The sequence below is a fragment of the Ictidomys tridecemlineatus genome, chromosome 2, assembly GCF_052094955.1.
Source record: "Ictidomys tridecemlineatus isolate mIctTri1 chromosome 2, mIctTri1.hap1, whole genome shotgun sequence".
Lineage (NCBI taxonomy): Eukaryota > Metazoa > Chordata > Mammalia > Rodentia > Sciuridae > Ictidomys > Ictidomys tridecemlineatus.
In genome coordinates this window covers 127171635-127183232 of record NC_135478.1, presented here as the reverse complement: position 1 = coordinate 127183232, position 11598 = coordinate 127171635, and the positions used below count along the sequence as shown (strand labels likewise).

The 11598-nt window shown below is 42.8% G+C and overlaps 1 protein-coding gene across 6 annotated transcripts in view; it reads left to right on the top strand.

Annotated features, from left to right (window-relative positions):
• The first annotated feature begins 2997 nt into the window (after window positions 1–2997).
• The window catches only part of Ikzf1 (IKAROS family zinc finger 1), a 96969-nt gene continuing 88368 nt past the window's right edge, over window positions 2998–11598 (top strand). For 2 of the 6 annotated variants that reach the window (XM_078039753.1, XM_078039752.1), the window contains exon 1: window positions 3002–3280. The gene's annotated coding sequence lies outside the window, so the exon portion shown is untranslated. Of the gene's footprint in view, window positions 3281–11598 lie in introns of all 6 variants that reach the window. The other 4 variants (XM_040291938.2, XM_040291936.2, XM_013363890.4 and 1 more) reach the window with 4 other exon arrangements.

The following is an 11598-nucleotide window of genomic DNA, read 5'->3' as shown; positions in this document are numbered from 1 at the left end:
CTCTCCTTTAAAATCTCTTCCAGTCTCTGCCAGAACAAAGGTGCCTAGCTGACTTCCTTACGGTGCTGAGCTCTGAATAAGGAGTCTTTGATTAATTCCATAGGTAGTCTTTATTCTTTTGACAATACACTCTCAAAAGAAGAACCAGTAATTTAGCTATTATTCCTGAATAAATTAAACTACACTAGAACACTACAAAAATGACAATACATACAACTAATGTATAAACAAAACAAAATGAGTATAGAAATAACATTTTTTAAAAATCTCACATTTCAGTTTCCCAAAATATGTTTTCCCCTCCAACATACTTTAATTGCTGTGTCTTAGGGCTTCAGCATTTGATTTTACTGAACTCTCTGGTCTCGTGGTGTCTCTCCTCCAGACCCAGGTTACAAACACAGTTACTTCAATTCTACTTGCTTGGGGGTGGGTGGGTGGGGTAAGGAGTAAAATGTGGGGTCTAACTCTGTAGCATTCTTCCCATCTCAATAGGACATTGGTAGTTAGTGGGGTGAATACATAAGTATCACTATATACAGAATCCTCCTTGGTTAGGCACACAATAAGATTTTCCATATACAATCTATTTAACTCACAAACAATCCCAGAAGAAAGACTGCCACCAATTTATAAATGGGGAAACAGGTTAGAAAGGTTAAGGATTTCCAACAATATCATACAGCCCAAATTATCTGGGTTGAGAGCCTCACATGCCTTGGTGGGAGACCATACCTGAATCTATTCCTGGGGACTAATGCACATATTTAAAGAGCAATGCCTGTTCCATATCCAAGAACCAGAGATGTCCCATGACCCCTTCCCTACATCATTGGCCTCCTTTGGGTCTTATACCCTGTAGTTACTGCCACATGGAATCCTGATAAGGACTCTCTATGGTTAATAACATGCATTTCTTCTACAAATACAGAAGATGAAGCTCAGGAGTTTCAAGAACTTACCCAAGGTCACAAAGTGAAGGGGAGGACTAGAAATAGAACTTTCACTAGTCTGGGCTTTATCACCAAGTTAACTTGCTTGGGCTCTGCACAGTTGAATGTCTGCCAGGACAAACTGAGTAGTAGATGTTATTTAAGTGGTCCAGCAAAACTTTCGCCCAGGTGGTGTTGGGGTTTCTGGTGGATAGTCGGGACTTCTCCCAGGGAATGCAGAGGCAAAACTGATCTCTGAGGTGTGTGCTGGGGGCTCTACCACACCAGTCTTCTCAGCCAGGCCACACCCCCAGGATATGCTTCAGCTGGGCAGCTGTAATCCCAGTCACTCTCAATTACCCTTAAGTGACATTTTCTGTATTTTCTGGCTGCCCAACTGATCTACCTGGAAGGACTGTGCCTTCATCTACCCCTGCACATCCTAACATGAGCCTTCCTGGAGCGACCATGCCCCAGCAGGCACCCTGTGACTGTCTGCAGCCCTTACAGGACAGCTCCATCTTCATTTTGTGCTTTGTTGAGGGCTCCAGCAAGCCTGGAAAGACCAGGGGCGCATCTCTCCCCTCTGAGTTCCCTCCCCTGCCACCCGGCGGGGACCTGGCTTTGTTTGTGGAATTAGTGATTCCTCCTCTTCTGTTAAGGCTGAAAACACACGTTTGGTCCCCGCTCGGGTGGGGCCCAGCTAATCAGAACGAGAGGTTCTTTGAAGGGGTGCGCTGTCAGAGGTGGCATTCCTATTTCCACCCAGGCACCTGGTGTCTTACACGCCACAGAGAGGTCTATGGTACAAAGCGCCGTCGAGCGGGACTGCAGAACTGCCTTTGCTGTTACCTCCGCCCACAGATCCCCTTCCACACTTGCGTGTGCACACAGGCCAAGATGGAAGGCGCCATCCTAACTTCTGCCTTGCGCAGGTGGGAGGGAAGAGAGACGAGAGGTATTCCATTGGTTGTCTTGTCTGGGAAAATGAATTGAACCTTCCCCTCACTCGCGGAAGATCAACTTTTCCCACCCCTTTGGTTGGGCACTAGCATCTTGGGGCCACAGCCTTATCTGGGAGCCAATGGGTTCCAGTTCCAGGGTCTTGGAGCTGGGAGGGCAGCAAACGCTGGTAGACCCTGAGAAAAGTGTTTTACAGCGTCCCGAGCCCCTAAAGTCTCCTCTGGGGCAAATGAGCTGGTATTGAAACCGACCAGTTGGCTTGGCGCACAGGGTTGCCGGCCAAGCAGCGCGCGAACCCCTCCCCTTCTTGGCGGGCCCGCACATGTAGCCCTCGCCGGCCCCCCCTCCACCCCGGGTTACGCGCGGGTCCTGCAGCATCGTGGCGGAGCTGGGCTGCCTGGCCCGCGGCATCCCGTGCCGGGCCGCGGCGCGATGCTGCGCTGGAATGAGGAAGCTTGGCTGCAAGGGGAGGGCCCGGGCGCGCTGCGCGCGGGGGTGGCGGCGGCGCGCCGAGCGGGCCCGGCGCGGGCGAACGGGCTGCAGCCGGCGGCGGCGCCAGCAGGTACGGCCCGTGCCCGCCGCCGCCCAGGCAGATTTGGGGATCTTGGCCCCAGTCCGACGCCGCTACAAAGTTTGTGCGCGCGCCACGGCAGGCCCCAGAGTTGCTGTTGGGACGGGCGTCCGGCAAGCTAGGATCCAGCGGTGGGGACTGAGACGGGACGGCGCGCACCTCTCCGCGTCCCGTTCTGTTTTCAGCTCCGCTCATCGGTCCGTATACCGGAGCAGCGCACCCAGAGGCGGCCAAGGCGCGCGCTGGGCCGGGCGGACTGAGGGCAAGTCAAGCTGGACACTGGCAGTGTGCGCCACCCCAAAGTTTTCGGAGCGCAAGGCGGGGGCGCGCGCGCTCGGGCCACCGCCGTTCTGGGCGGCCGCAGGTGGAGACGCGCGGGCGCGACGGGGGCGGCCGCGGCGGAGGGAACGAAGTGCGCTACCCGCGGGCGGCGCTGTGCGCGCGGGGCAGCCGGTCGGCAGGGAGCTCGAAGCCCGGTCGGAGCCGGCGGGGGGCGGGGAGTGTGGCAGAGAAATGGGGAACAATGCGAGTGAGCAACTTCAGGAAGTCATTGTGAAAGAAAGCTGGGAAGAGCTCCGCGGCCAAGTTAGCAGGGCACTCTAACAAGTGCCTGCGCGGCCCGCGCCCAAAGTGGCGACGCGGGGACAGCTCTGGGCCCCTGAGCAGCCAGCGTAGTACAGCCCGGGCGGGACGCGGGACCGCGGCAGAGCGGGTGACCCGGTCGAGACCCACAGGGCAGAGGGAGCCCGGCTCCAAGGTCGCTCTTCACGCGGAGGAACAGTCTTGGCCCCCAAAGTGCGACGCACAAATCCACGTGAGTGTTTTCAATTTCAGTAGGAAAACTTGGGTAACTGGTGAATTTGATTTTTTTTTCCCCTGAGAGCTGGAAAGGACAGACTAGGCGGTAACATTCGTAATCCCTGGTGTCGGTGTTGCTCACGTCAGCCTCTCCATTCTGAGGACAGTGAGAGCGATGAGTTTTGTCAAAGCCTCTGCCGCTTTAGGCTGTGACTGTAGGTGCAGGATCAGGCCAACACGGGGCACTTCTGAACAGCTCCGCTGTCACCAGGAAGATGTTTTAGCTCCTGCTCATATTTAAATTCATATATACACATATAGTGGGATCACAGAATTCAACCTTTATAAAATCATTTATAAAGTCATTTGTAAAAAAAATTAATTGAAAACTTTTCTTATTTTTGAGGTAAAAGCATTTTGCTTCTATTAAGCCTGAGCTTGCTTTCTGCAAAACAGAATTATCCCGGTTTTGAAAACTTGGTACTTTTGCTCCCTGTGGGTCAGAAAACCTTCTCAGGAAAACTCTCAATAATAGTAAAACATCAGATCACTTGAGGTTTATTTGAAATGTATTTTTTAAATCTGTCAAGCATCATTGGTGATTCCTCAGGAATCTCGGAAGCGGGTGATTGTTTTTCCTTCTAATTTGGAGGCATACAATATCGCATCCAGTGGCCAAAAAACTAACGATTCCATAAGGTCTGAAGCTGCACAGGCTTCACATGCAGTTTCCCTTCCCTTTGGGGGCTGTAACCCACCCAGAGTGAATTTTAACTCGGGGCTTTTCTCACGTTACCCACGCATGATTTCCTACCCTGCTGCAGAGTGTATTTCATCTTTGAAGTACCTTGTTTAAACTTCCAGAGACAAAATGATGTTAAAGAAATATCTTCTTACTAGTGAAATCAGTTTCTGGTAAGAAAGGAAAATTTATAAAACTTGAAAATACTTAATATGTATAATATTTTTAACTTTAATGGAAATTCAAATGCTTTTAAGAGTGGTTCATTCGGGTAGGGTTATCAGTTGAGGGGGGAGTGACACCTTCAAGAAAATGCCTGCGCCCTCTTGAATTTCTTTGTTTGAACAGTGAGGTTAATTGGATCATCTTTTATATGGGATTTTAAAAAATAACAGGTTAAGCATCATTTATATTAGAATGTGTCTGAATTGCTTCAGTGACACATTGGATTATTTGGTATATGGCTTAAAATTTAAACAGGGACAAATATTCATGGTAGGAAGATTCACCTGCTTACAGTGGCATCCTGTAACACGCAGACCATGTTACAGTAATAACTATGACTTCACATTTTAAAAACTGTACCATTTCATTTGATAGAATATTTTTAATTTCACATTTTCCCATGAACATACCTTTTTTACATGGGGAAGAAAGTGAGCTTCTCAGTCTTGCAACCCACCAGAGCTGGTGACAAATATATTTTGAGTTAAATGGTCCTGTTTTCTTCCCCTTTTGTATCCTGGTGATAGTTGAAGGCTGGAATTTAGAAACAGCATAGTGCTTGTTTGTTTAATTCATCAGTGCCTTAATTAGAGTTCTTCATCTGAGAAAACTACATCTTCCTCCCCAAATTCAGGAGCATTTTAGCAAAAATAGCCCACCATTGTGGTCTCACAGGAGACCACAGTGGCTACAAATAAAAGTGTACTGTGTTTGACTCTTTTGGGAAGTTTGTGCACAGTCTCCTAAACAAAAGGTAAACTGTGGCCATCCTTGGAGATGATTCCTTTGTTCAAAAGTTAATATCACAGTGAATTTATTGACCAAGAGGTCTAAAGCCCAGCAGAGTTGTAGGCCACTGTATTTTCTTTACTTGGCCCAAGACTTAAAGTGAGAATGGTGGTTCTTTGGTTTGGGGAATATTTTCTCTTGATTTGTATTGGTGAGCATCAGATTTGCTTAATGCAGTAGCATATTGTCAGTATAAACGTTAAACCTTTAAAACCTAAGAGAATTACATGTCTTTTATATCAAGATTATGTATACTAATACAAATTACATATGTACATGCATACACACACACACCCACATAGCATGCACACAGTGTGGAGTGAGGCATGCGCGCAGTGTGAAAGAGTTTTAAATCATACAGACCTAACATGAGTAATATAGCTACCATTTTTTTTTTTACCTTTTACAAAAACAAAATGAATTTCTCTATTTAGAATGGTGAGTTTCAATGTAAATGATAATAGTATTTTGATTGTTTGCCTAATTTTGTGTTTTCATCTCATATAACTGCAGTTAGCAGAGGATTCATAAAGAATAGCACTGTTTAATGTTATTTTTCTCCTTCTCTAATCTTTGAAATTACATAGCAATTTCACTATGAAATAAGTACTGCTTCTTGTACTGTATTCTAAGGAAGAGTCTTATAAGTGGATCCAGCTCGTAGAAAGCAAACGAAGAGCCCTCTGAGGTTCTCTGGAAACCTTGACTTTTGCTGCCTATTTTTAAGAACTGACAAGCATTTGGGGCACTGTGGCTTCTACTTCTCACCACAGAGTTGCTGAAGCTCCTTTTCTGACTGTGAACACCACTCCCTGTCCAGTGTCCTTATATATTTGTTTTTACAGAAAACTCAGAACTATTTCATTTCTTATATGCATGGTGTAATCTTTCCACTCTATGGGAAGAAAGATGAGTTGCAAAAGCAACAAGTGACCATTCTTAAAGCATAGAAGCAAAAATATGAATCCACTTCACGTCTTGAAAGAAGTCAGTTTATTTGGTTCAAAAAAAAAGGCACAAGTACATTTTTGATCTGGGTCTTAGAAATGGTGAGTTTCAGAGGATCAGCATTAAACTCACTCTTTCTGTTTCACACACACAGACACACAGACACACTCTTTCTCTTAAAATTCAGATAAGGTGCTAAGAAGAACTGGGATTTTGTTAGGGTCTTAGGACACCCCAAACCAAACTATATAAATAGCAATAAAACTGTCTTGAACTCTGGTGCTTATTAAATGCTCACACTGGGGTTCTTCATGTCAACTATGGCTTCATTGTATTTTTTTTCATCTTAATAAGTGCCTTCATACCTCCATCTCCTTGGAATATATGTTCCAGTTTTTAGGTTTCTAGTGCCATTGCTTTAATAGCTTTTGACATAGCTCTTAACTGTTCTTAAATATTCTAACAAATATTTTTAAGACATGATGAAACACCAAGGATATAGTGCTGCACATTACAGATGAAATACAGCAGCCACTAAAAGAAGGTTTGCAAAAGGTTTCAAAGTGGGGGTGTGGGTGCCTACCCCTATTTTGTTGTGTGCTGGTGGTTACTCCTGAAAAGGGCCCATAGGGAGAGCAACTGAGGCCTAATCTGTAGACAGTTGGCACATCGTTTCAGTTGACATTTTCTCTTTTCTCATGGTCGCCTGTGATAAATAGGTGGATGCAAGAGGTGTCTTCAGCCAGCCACCTGGTGAAAAACTGTTAAAAATGCTGAAAACCCCAAGTCACAGGTGTGGAACCCATTTGTCTTCTCCTTCTGAGGCCTGAGCCTTTTTCTTTTCTTCCTTGGCCATTTTGTGCCTTTGGGGAACTCACAATTCCTGTTGACTAAAAGAACACCCTTTTCCACCACAAGCCTGACAAATCAGACGTTCAAATAATTTCTGAACTCGTTTTTGGTTAGGACAGGAAGCCCAGGCTCCCTTCCTGTGTGTGCTTTCCTGAGAGAAAACTAGCTTCCCTCCTTTTTTGCATATTTGGCAACGGGTTCCACCTTTCTCTGTGCCCCAGTGGAGTGTCAAGACGGGTAGTAGGACCTCTGAGGAAGACAAGGAGGGAGCTGAGGCCCTACCACCAGGCACCAGGATCCTTCCAGGTGGCTAGGTCAGAGAGGGACTCTGAGAAGCAGGGTCTCAACGTCGAGATTTGCTTGGCCGTGAGGAGGCCAGTTGGTTGGTGAGTGTCACTGAGTGTCTTTGCTGTGCTTGTATGGATTGGAATAGCCAGTGTGGTCCTCTGTTTCTCTGTTTTTTTTTTTTGTTTGTTTGTTTGTTTGTTTTTGTGGTGGGTGGCCTGCTCTCAGAGTGGCACCCTGGCACCCTGTCTGGGCTCACTGTCTTGGGGTGATGGAGAGCATCATTATGCTCCATCTGCACATTCTGCTTTCGGGTTGGCCCTATGCTCCACCTCCTGATGGCTTGTGGCGCAGGGCCATGGCTTAACGAATTGCTTAAAGTGGGCACTAATTAGTGCCAAAGTGCTTTCTTCATATTTTCTCATTCAAGTGTGCAGTGATTCATTTTTCTTCAGCAAGCAGCTCACTGCTACAGAAAATCTGACTCTTCCCGCCATTTTCTCACCAGAAGTTAATGATAATGGATGGATGGTTACATATTATGGACAGCAGTGCATTGTGAAGGGGGAATCCACCACTCTCGTGTCCTGTCTGCCTTGTCCGTCTTTCTTTCTTTCCCTCTTTCTCCTGCCTTCCTTTGTTTCTTTCTGTCATATGTGTGGTTTGGGGACACACTGAAATAACTAAGAACTGCAGGAAGTGTTTGTAAGGCTTAGTGTATATTGAAGTAGATTTTTGTGCTCCATTTTTGAGATCACACACAAAAATCTCCACTTTACACCACTTTCTGTTAATTTGAAACTGTTTGAAAATGAACAATATGCTCTGGAGTTAGAGTCTTTTTCCAAAGCTAGGGATTCTATATTGACTATTGATTTTTTGATATTTTTAAATTTGTTATATCATCACATTTTCACTGGGACAAATAAAATTCCACAAAAGATACCTCCCTGGACCTAATAGGGAAAATGTTTAATTTTGAATCTTTTGAAGACTCGAAAATGAGGAATTGACCTTTAGCTTACTTCTGAGGCACTCTGAAATGTGTTCCAGTGCTTTTAATGGAAACTAGAGAAAGCCATCGACCCCCTACTGCGAGCCCCACTTTTAGCCTGAAAAAGTGACCTTTTTCCTTCTTGTTTGTGCTGAATTTTGTGTAGGGCAGAAAATTAAAGTGATATTCAAAGAGATTCATGCTAAAAACATATTGACAGATTGTTAATCTCACTTCATTAAATTAAAACCAACTGCTCATTATCTCAGGTCCTTATATACAAGGTGGTTAATTACCATTTAAAAATTGGTTTGGAAATTTCTTGTAGTTTTCTGCTATGAGTGTGTTCCTTCTATACAATGAAGGTTGTATATGTTTGCCTGAATTTAAAGAATTTTACATTAAGAACAGGCAGGGTTTTTGTAAAAGTAATAAAATTTGCTAAAAAAAGAATACTTAATATAAAGCATTGAAAATATATTATTTCAATTTACTTAAGGGCTGCCGAAAATATGACTAAAATCAGCTTTCTTGTATTTAACTCTCTGATGGCATGAGCATTTTCTTCCAGATTATAAATAAAGACATGATGATTTTTGTAGACATCCAAATGAGGAAGTAGAAAGGTTCTGTGTGGTTGTACCAATGACCCTGTCCTCCCAGGATTTGCATGAGGACATTGTAGGCTGAAGGTGAAGGATTACAGAATCAGCCCAAACAATCCTGATTTGGACCCGGCACCCACGTTTCAAATGGATTTTGTTGCATAGTTCATGTTGCTGGCTATGAACATCTTGAGGCTGCTTCCAGGTTTGGGTTAGAGGATGCAAGTGCCAAGCTCTCTATCATAGAATAAAATAAAAATCTAGACCTTTTTTGCTAACATTATCCAATTGAAGAACCAGTGCAAATGATTGAGGGATGTTTTTTTCTGTTCTTTGCTTTTGGTCCATGGCAGTGATTATTTAATTGATACATTTATTGGTCCTTTTACCCTTCTTAGATACAGCTTGCTCTGACTTCAGCTGAAACTACTGGAAGTTGGGGTGAATTTTCAAAGTACTAAAGCCATTAAGAGACCAAGCCATTATTTCAGGAACCTAATTTTTGAATCCTTGTTCTGTGTACTATGAGCATAGGTTTTTATTATGTATAGTTTTTATGAAAAAGTTATCTCATTGTAATTGATGATAGTTGATGATTTTGTGGGTATTGTAAGTGGAACTGAGCTCACAATTCTAGTGCTTTAGGGAAAGTTTCCACCTTTTGCATGAGGCCTATCCTAACTTGGAGGCAGCAAGTAACATATCTACCCTTCTTCCTCTTCCCTAAAGCAGTGGCTGAATAGCCTTATTATAAATAGGTGGGATCAAAGTGGCCTTTCCTATTGGAAAAAATAAGAATAAATAGATATGTGTGTTACAGTGAATCCCATAAACTATTTGATCCATTTTTTCTGTGTTTATATCTAGATTTGTAGATCTTGACTCACCACCAGCTAGATTTTACTAGAAGTAAAATGACAAGTTTGTAGTACCTGGGAAAGTATCTTCAGAAGGCAACTCAATTAATAATGACTTTTCAAATTTTAATACATAGTATATGTATGGGTTTGCAGAGAGCAGGATGTTCCTGTGGCGATCTGGATGATCCTACTTCTTTGGGTCTAAATAAAACATAACTTTTGCCAAATAAATTCATGCAATTGAAGTAGAACGGCCTTGTAGAAATATCAATATTGCAGTAGGGTGCATTGTTTGGAAATGTTATGGGTGTGCAAGTGGATTTTTCTACCAGCTATGGTTTTAAATTTTGAGTTTTAAAATGTCCATGTGAAATAATTTACTGGTATGTTAACCTAAATTCAAAGCTAGAGGGGCTAAAAAAGATTCTGTATTCTTTGTGACACCACAAATCCTTGCTAAGTAAAAGAATTTAGCTAATATTTTAAATTCACATTTATTTCTTTAAAAAATGAAAAACAATCTGGAAATAATAGGAACACATAATCTATTCCTAGGATCCTCTGTCTCTTTAATTTACAATAATAAATCACAAGCCATCAGCACTTTGGAGAGAAACTGTGAAGCATTACTTTGGGAGCAGTTGCTATATTTTTTTTAAAAGATATAGATCTTATTTTCATTGCACTTCATTTTTTTTTTTCACAGTTCCTAGCCATGCATGAAGGTCTTCCAAAATCAGTGAGAAGAAGATCATTCTAAACTTAAGTTTTTTGTTTTTTTTTTTTAAATGCCTTTATTTTATTTATTTTTATGTGGTGCTGAGGATAGAACCCAGGGTCTCACATGTGCTAGGCAAGCACTCTGCCACTGAGCCACAACCTCAGCCCTAAACTTAAGTTTTAAGCACTCTGCCACTGAGCTACAACCCCAGCCCTAAACTTTTTTTTTTTAATTTAAGTGATAAAGCATAAGAGCCATTTATATTTGAGGAAACTATGTAGGAGGTGGCCAATGTTTGTGGTCAGGAGAAACTCTATTACAAAATATGTCAGCTTTGACTTTATGCCTCTCCCATACTGTCTGTGAGTAGTTTGAGATTAGATGGTGCAAGAGTATAGAAGGGAAAACCCTCTTCTTTATATAAACAGGGTGCACTATGAGAGAATAAAAACAACGCAATGTGATATAAGGACATTCATGGGCCACTGGATGTCCAGCTCTGGTCCTGTGACAATAGCAAATATATAAGCACAGAGAAATGTCTCCTACTCTACTTTCCCTGTTTTAAAACAGTTTTTATAATGCAATATCTATTTTAAAATACTCGTGTGTGTACATGAGTGCATGTGTGTAGTTTCCCTTCAGTCTGGAATATGTCTTGACTAAAAAGGCTTTCAAACATCATGGTTTGGGGATCTAGTTTTAAGTCTTCCTCAGTTCCCTTTGACCCTTCCCCTTTTACATATCAGTTCCTACCCATAGGGGGGGAAAATGCAAGGACAGAACTGCATATCTGAGCTAATTTGCCCTCAAGATGAAGGTTCACGGTAGAACAAATTGTTGGAGTTTTCTGTGGTTCAGTTTAATGTGGGGGGAGGGGCCGTGTGAACGCCAAATTGGATTCCTGCTTTCCTGTTTAAATCTTGTTTTTCATTGTTATTTGTACCAGCAATGCTCTGTGGAATAATCGTGAAAATGTGCAGATTGGCAGCTAATTTTTTTTTAAATGAAAAGAATCAGAAATGAAATAAGAGTGCTCAGAAGTTTTTATATTCTACCAACCTGTTTTGTCAAATTGTTAGGCAAACCAAGAAGGTCTCTTTGACTAGATACAAAGACTTTGCATATTGCCTTAGCTTTCTCTTGGAACATTTTCTTTTTTAAGATACAGTGTAATTCATGGTGATATGATAGATTTGCAAAAATAAAATCTTCCAGTCTGAAGATGAAAGAACTTGTCTCTAAGCAGGAATAATGCATTTTATTACAGAGGTCTGTGACCTAGGCATTTTAAATAGATTATACTCTTGTCC